The sequence below is a fragment of the Sebastes umbrosus genome, chromosome 13 (genome assembly GCF_015220745.1).
Source record: "Sebastes umbrosus isolate fSebUmb1 chromosome 13, fSebUmb1.pri, whole genome shotgun sequence".
NCBI lineage: Eukaryota > Metazoa > Chordata > Actinopteri > Perciformes > Sebastidae > Sebastes > Sebastes umbrosus.
The window spans coordinates 29,399,612-29,407,500 of record NC_051281.1 but is presented as its reverse complement, the minus strand read 5'-3'; the positions used below and the strand labels follow the sequence as shown (position 1 = coordinate 29,407,500).

At 45.6% G+C, this 7,889-nt stretch overlaps 1 protein-coding gene across 1 annotated transcript in view; it reads right to left on the bottom strand.

Annotated features, from left to right (window-relative positions):
- Positions 1 to 7,889, bottom strand: part of ramp1 (receptor activity modifying protein 1) — a 93,687-nt gene that overhangs the window by 14,484 nt on the left and 71,314 nt on the right. The gene's annotated exons all lie outside the window — the stretch shown is intronic.

Below are 7,889 nucleotides of genomic sequence, written 5' to 3'. Positions count from 1 at the left end.
ATCCCCTCTTACAGGCAGAGGGTCAAACTGGCTAGACCGGTTGTGAGGACGACCAAGAAGTGGAGCAGCGAGGCGGTGGAGGATCTGCGTGAGTGCCTGGACTGCACGGACTGGGAGATGTTTAGGACCGCCACTGACAGTCTGGACGAATATGCAGAGGCTGTGACGTCGTATATCAGCTTCTGTGAGGACAGCTGTATACCGACGCGTACCAGGGTTCACTATAACAACGAGAAGCCCTGGTTCACAGCCAAACTCAAACAGCTTCGTTTGGTTAAGGAGGAGGCATTTAGGAGTGGTGACAGGGAGGGCTTTAAAGAGGCTAAATACGCGTTTGGCAAGGCGGTGAGGGAGGCCAAACGGCAGTATTCAGAGAAACTACAGGAGCAGTTCTCAGCCAACGACTCAGCCTCAGTCTGGAAAGGGCTGAGGCAGATCACAAACTATAAGCCCAAACCGTCCCACTCCATGAATGACCTCCGACTGGCAAATGAGCTGAACGAGTTCTACTGCAGATTCGACAGACAAAGTGCCAGTCCTGACTACATCTCCTCTCTCCCCCGCCATCAGCCATCAGCAGTTAACACTGTTAACACCAGCCCCCCCCAGCTTTCTCCACAAACACCGAGTCTGTGCACACCCCTCCCCCCCTTCACACCTTTGTCCATCAAAGAGGGGGAAGTCAACAGGCTCTTCAAAGGACAAAACCCCCGCAAGGCAGCCGGCCCAGACGCTGTCTCACCTGCAACCCTTAAACACTGTGCAGACCAGTTGTCTCCAGTGTTTACAGGGATTTTCAACACCTCCCTGGAAAACTGCAGGGTGCCGGCCTGCTTCAAAGCCTCCACCATCATCCCGGTCCCCAAGAAGCCAAGGATCACAGGTCTTCAGGATTACAGACCCGTCGCCCTGACCTCCGTTATAATGAAGACCTTTGAACGCCTTGTGCTCCAACACCTAAAGACTATCACCAAGCCCCTGCTGGACCCACTGCAGTTCGCCTACAGAGCCAACAGGTCTGTAGACGACACAGTAAATTTAGCCCTTCATTACATTCTCCAGCACCTGGACTCCCCTGGCTCCTATGCCAGGATCCTGTTTGTGGACTTCAGCTCCGCATTCAACACCATCAGCCCAGCTCTGCTACAGGACAAGCTTTCCCTGCTGAGTGTGCCTGACTCCACCTACAGGTGGATCACTGACTTTCTAACAGACAGGAGTCAGCACGTAAGGCTGGGGAAGCAAGTGTCCGACACCCAGACTATCAGCACCGGTGCCCCCCAAGGCTGCGTTCTCTCCCCACTGCTCTTCTCCCTGTACACCAACGGCTGCACCTCCAGACACCAATCGGTCAGGCTCCTTAAGTTTGCAGACGACACCACCCTCATCGGCCTCATCTCCGAGGGTGATGAGTCTGCCTACAGATGGGAGGTTGACCATCTGGCATCCTGGTGCAGCCAGAACCACATGGAGCTGAACACTCTGAAGACAGTGGAGATGGTAGTGGACTTCAGGAGGAACTCAGCCCCGCTCCCCCCCCTCATCCTACGCGGCTCCCCAGTCAACACGATGGAGTCGTTCCGTTTCCTGGGCACGACCATCACCCGGGACCTCAAGTGGGAGCTGAACATCAGCTCCCTCATCAGCAAGGCCCAGCAGAGGATGTACTTCCTGAGGCAGTTGAAGAAATTCAACCTGCCACAGACCATGATGGTGCACTTTTACTCGGCCATCTTCGAGTCCATCCTCACCTCCTCCATCACCGTCTGGTTCGCCGCTGCCACCGCCAAGGACAAGGCCAAGCTGCAGCGGGTCATCCGTGCTGCAGAGAGGGCGATCGGCTGCAACCTTCCCTCCCTCCAGGAGCTGCACACCTCCAGGACCTTAAGGAGGGTAGGGAAGATTGTGGCCGACCCCTCCCATCCTGGACACCATCTATTTCAGACTTTACCATCTGGCAGGAGGTTAAGGTCCATCAGGACCAAAACCTCACGCCACAAAAACAGTTTTTTCCCCATGGCAGTAGGGCTCTCCAACAGCCCATCCGCCCCCCTGTGACTGTCTCCCCCTCACACACACACTACGGCCCCCCCCCCCCCAACCTCTCTACCCCGACACTGACTCTCCCCCTCTCTCATACACTCTCAATACCACCCCCTACAGTATCCCTCTCTCTCCCTCTGATACCTGATTGTTTTGTTTGCACACCGGCAATATTTGCACTATCTGTTTATACTATCTGTTTATATCATGTTTGTTTTTATAGCTTATTTTGTTAATTGTACATTTTTATTCTTATTTTATTCTAAAGTTTTATCTATTTCTTTATTATTATACTATTTGTCTCGCACCAAGAAAGCCAAAGAAAATTCCTCGTGTATACCCCTTACACCTGGCAATAAACACCTTTCTGATTCTGATTCTGATTCTGATTTATACTCTGTGGCTAAGGTGTGGCCCCCTCTCTCAGGCGTAGTGAAACGGACTCAAGAGCAAGTAAAAAAATACATATAAAAATATAATTCAAAGCGGTAAACACCCACAGCATAAATCCAGCTGTCCTTCCTGCATTTGTCAGTTTAAACTGTGTTGTTTTCAGCCTGGATTATGACTGTAACTTCTTTATATGTGTGTAATATTACCATACAATCACCGCAATGAGCTCTGATTGGTCAGTAGGTCAGTAGTACTTTTATACGAGCTGATCTCTTATCTGGAACATAACCTGCTCCGGAGCAGGTCAGCTGTTCAGCATCAGTTACCATGGTGATCTACCCTATCTAAGAAGTGATCCACCTTCGTAGGACGGAAAATCCTGCTTCGTAGTTCAGGCCTCAGCTCACCCTGAGCGGACTTTCGTGCTATTGATACTACGTCACTTGCTCTGACTGTCAAATAACGCCCGCAGTTGGATTTACATTGCTAGTTGAAAGCCCAGTTCGTCACATATACTGTCACTAAAGGGAGCCTCCGTGCGTCAGTTTCCGATGCCGAGGGGGCGCTGCCCAATCGGCGGTATTTGACGAGTTGGTAGTGAGACCGGGTTGCTAGAGAAGCCTCTCTTTTATCACTTGCATTTGCTGTTGAAAGAAAGCTGTTTGGAGAGATCAGACCTCGCAGCGGTACAGGGAGAGGTTCCTCCCTCTGAAAACAAAGAAGTAAAAAAAAAAAAAAAACATGCCAAACTGTCACTACTGAGCTGAGACAAAATGTTCCTCTTTTTCTTTTTACTTTGTTATTCTGCTAACCTCCAGCATCTCTTTTCCTCTGGGGGATATCTGAGTTTGTGCACAGGGGTGTGTGTATGTGTGTGTGTGTGTGTGTGTGTGTGTGTGTGTGTATATAACTCGTTCTCTTTCCTACATGAGAGCCAAAGTGCGAAAATATTTTGCAGTTTGAAAGAGGCTTTTTTTTTTTCAAATGTTGTAGCAGTTTCTGGCCCCCAAAATACACACACACATTGTCTTCCCTCTGTTCATATTTGTACCCACATTTCTTCCCTCCCCTTCTGTATCTGTTTCAAATCCGTCGATATCAGGATGTGAACAGATGGAGCTCGGCGTGTGTTTGTTTTTGACACTCGCATGCTTGTGTTTCTGCGATTAATTGCACATGTACTGTATGCGTATTTGTGTTTGGGGGCTTTGTGAGTGTTTACGCCGAGGTACAAATTTGCTTCCGTGACTCTGTTGATACAGTTTATGCATGTGTGTGTGTGTGTGTGTGTGTGTGTGTGTAAATGTTTGTTCTGCCTGTACTGAAATATCTCCGATAGACCTGGACACATAAACTTAACTCACTCAGATGCTACAGCGCGGCCGATTAAGAACAAGTATTTACAGATACTGACCTGCTGGCGCTGCTGTCCAAAACACAGACAGACGTTCAAACTGTCAAACAACAGATATCAATATACTGTAATACAGGATCGGATAGCAGGACAGATATTATGTTTTCAATGAATCCTAATAAGGTCTTATTGTCTCCCTTTGCCCTTGTCTCTGTTTTTCATCCTGCTGGCTCTTAGTTTATAAATAACTCAGTTTCTTGGCTTTTTTTTTTGCGTGTGATTGTTGGAGGGTATTTTGATCAGTCAGTCATGCATGTCTGTCAGCCGTTTTGTGAGCGAGCTCACATCGGGGTGACGTGAGAGAGAGCCCGGGCCAGAAAAATCCAGTGAGCTCAGCGGTGTGGAAAGCTAATTGAAGTTTCCCTTTCTGTGGACCTCTGTAATTAAGCGGCTGATTAGTCGGCGATTAGAAACGGATTGCCGTATGTTTTTCCAGCTAAGATGACTGGATAGCATCCAGTATTGACTGGATTGTCGTGCGGCTGCAGCTGTTACATAATACATCTTTAACAGCATTAGGACAATTTGGATTTGCATATTTGCATCGGTTAGGGAGTTTTTTTTATTTCTATTAAAGTTTGATAAAAAGTAGACACCCGTTTTTGAAGATCATCAAACTGGCTGACATACATTTCCCTTCCACAACCACGCTCTTCTTCTTCTGCTGCTGCTAGAAAGGAGAAACCTCTGCGTTTGTTCCTGTTCCTACTGGGAACAAACACATCATCTCCTTTTCTCTTCTTTTGTTGCTGTAAAAAGCCCAATTCTTTATAATCTTCCTCCTCCTGTATTATTAGCTTTTACAGTAGTATATTGGCATTTGAACACAGCGTCGTCACAGATTTGATGTAGAACTCTGTATATGTACTGGAGCTCTTAGAAGAACACACAACAAAAGGGTGTTTCCCTGCTCTAATTGAGCCGTGTCCTTGTTCTGAGCCTTTGCATCAATACTACAAACATTCACGCTGACGACTCTTTGGTCCCACTGGGTTTCAGTAGAGGCAGGAGAGGAACTCGGGATGAGTTTTCTTCCCCCTCATTGTGCACCATTGCACCATAAAGAAGTGTTCACAGGTTTCAGGCACTTCCACTGCAGTGTTTTCTTTTCTTTTCTTGGTAACGGTTCCCTTCTGCCGTCAGAGAAATGCAGACGCAGTCATCGTAGACCTACAAGTTTTTCGGTAGATTAAATCCATGCTCCGATGTGACAGTGTGCTATTACAATATGTTCCGAAGACGATGGCAGAATTAAGCCCAAAGCAAAGACAGAAAAGTGCTCTCGATACAATAAAAGAGTTTGACATAATATTTCAATATTGTCTTGCTGTATTTTTTTGTGGTTCTAGTTGTAAACACAAAAACACAGGGACGCTGGAGGGAAGTCAGAGTTTGGGGTGCTGAGAGAAAGTCTAAAGTATATAATGATATTAAATATTAAATGCTGCGTGACGTTCATTCTTTTTGTATTCGTTTGAATGGCCAACAACAATATACACCAGTTTTAGAATGTTTTACACGAGCGCTGTTAAAGCTGGCCCACACTAAAAGATTTTCCAAATCTTAAAGGGACTGTTTGTAACTTCTTACACGTATAAATCATTGCGGGTCGGTGTCCCATGCGCGCTCATGTGTGGCTACGCTGTTCAGACTCAGACTCCAACACAAACTACACGGAAGCACCAAACCCTCTTGGTTGTATCTAGTGAAGCAAGTCTGTTAAAACAGTGTTGGCCGCGGTCGGAGGACGCGGGGGAGACCGTAGCTTTGGTCTCCAGGGCCGGAGTCTCTGCTGTACTCTGCTCCTCTGCCTGCTTGCCTTCACTCACACACCGCGCTCGTTCTCTCTCTCTCGCTCCACTCTCACGTGCATGCGTGCACACTACACATTGCAGAAGAGTTAGTTTAGCTCTGAGAATATCTAGTGGATGTACAGTGGACGTTTGTGCAGAAATAACTGCTGCAGCTCCTCCAGACCAACAGAGGTTTCCCGTGTCTTGTGAAGTGACGGGGCTCCGCAGAGAGAAACGTTATCGTCTCCGACCAAAACTCCGGTGTCTCCCCTGTTCCCTCCGGCCGCGGTCGGGAGGCTGAGGCAGGAAAAGCCAACACTAGGATCAGCATTGATTCATGGAGAGACCTTCGTCTGGTCAGCTAACATTACTGCCAAGCAGCTGAAATATAGAGTGATATTGTGGTTTTAGCTGACGTGTGTCGCTTCACTGTTTTGAGCGATGCTCGTTCATGTCTATGTAGAGCCAACACAAGCGCGAGCAACGGGACGCTAACTTTCGTTGACTTAATGGCCGCAGGTGTCGCTATTAACAAGCAATTTCTGATTCTTACAAACAGTTCCTTTAACAGATTTTGAAAATTTGAGACCCCACACATAACGACATGTTATGTTAAATTTAACAGTTTTATTCCTGTAGTGTGTGGTGAGCAACGATTTGCCAAAATCGGCTTGATTCTTGTGTAGTGTGTACCTGGCATTAGGCGGTACTGAGAGAAAAAGTTTATTTTAGATTTGTTCAGTAAACTACTGACTAACTTTTGCCTTGCAGTTACAGCCCTACTGTCAGTAGAGCTGTTACTGGCATGTCTCATTTCCTTCCTCATGAAACATTTGCAAAGCATTTTATTTCACATATTTGAAATCCAGCATTGTTTACATCCATGTTTTCTTGTTAGAATACTCCACAGTATTTCATATTGTAAAAAATGTAATCTTGGAAGGAGCATGTATCTCCTGTAAAATACATGAATTAATAAGCAGAAGAAAAAAAATACTTTTTTGAACTTCTTTTTATGCGAGAAAATATCGTCTTGTAGAATTTGCATAATGCTGGAGGAGTGGTGTGTGTGTGTGTGTGCGTGTGTGTGTGTGTGTGTGTGTGTGTTGGGAGGCTACGCTAAGCTACTGCCATGCTGAATGTAATAATGTGCCACAATTACACGACTAACCCAGCAGACAGAGCGGATGGATGAGTGGATACAGCCTACAGGTTGTGCTAGTGAGGTTGGCAGATGGATTGACTAAAGCATACTTAATAGACCCCATACATATTTATACGCAGCGGATTATCTCAAGTTGTTGATGTTAAAGTTTGGAGAAAAAGATGAAGGGCGGCTAAACTTTTTTTCTCCCCCCATCAAATGCAGATTAGTGTTGTCGTAGAGCTCCACGTTTCCATATTCATTGTCCTCATATCTCAAACTGACAAAAAAAAAACACAATTAATTCAGTATGGTCATATTCTTAGTTTCAGTTTATTCTGTTTGCAGGCAGTTCACGGAAAATAATGTTTTACAATAGTGAAGCTTTTGTAAAAAATCCATCTTAATGCTTTACAAAATATTGCACAAGTAGACAGTATGAGTAGAAAGGAGTCATGAAATCAACAACAGCAGTCAGTTAAACGATATCCATATTTATCTAAATTAGCTAACGTTAGCTAACATTCGCCATTATAGTGTTCCAGAATAAATAAGGTTGTAGCTGCGGTATACAGTATCAGTTCTCCAGGGATGACATATTTTTGTAGGCCAACCAGGAAGTTAGCATTACTCTGGTTCCCTCGACAAAAAGCCAACGGGATTTTTACTTAGACGTTTTGTTCAGCAAGATAATCTTCACAAATAAACACCACTTCTATGATTTTTGAAGCGCGAATGCAATCGCCAGAAGTAAAAGCTAACGTTAGGCTATAGATGAACTACAGCACGGTCGCATGAGTATACACAACGAGGCTGTAAAGGCGGACGAGTTGACGTGATGACGTGATGACGTTTAGTAGCCAACCGCTTTTTTAAAGAGATGTAAAGGCATCGAAATTCATGAGTGGGGTATTTACTGACGTATTGTATATCGTAGAACAAAACATTAAAATCTCATAAGCTTGTGTTAAGCTTAGACCTTATTTCAGGCATCTAAAACCCATTCTAAAAGCCCATCGACCTCCAGACGAGGGAACTCATTTGTGGGATTTAGGACTCATTCTTGTAGGACTCTATTGAATTGAGCAAAGGTATGTTTTAT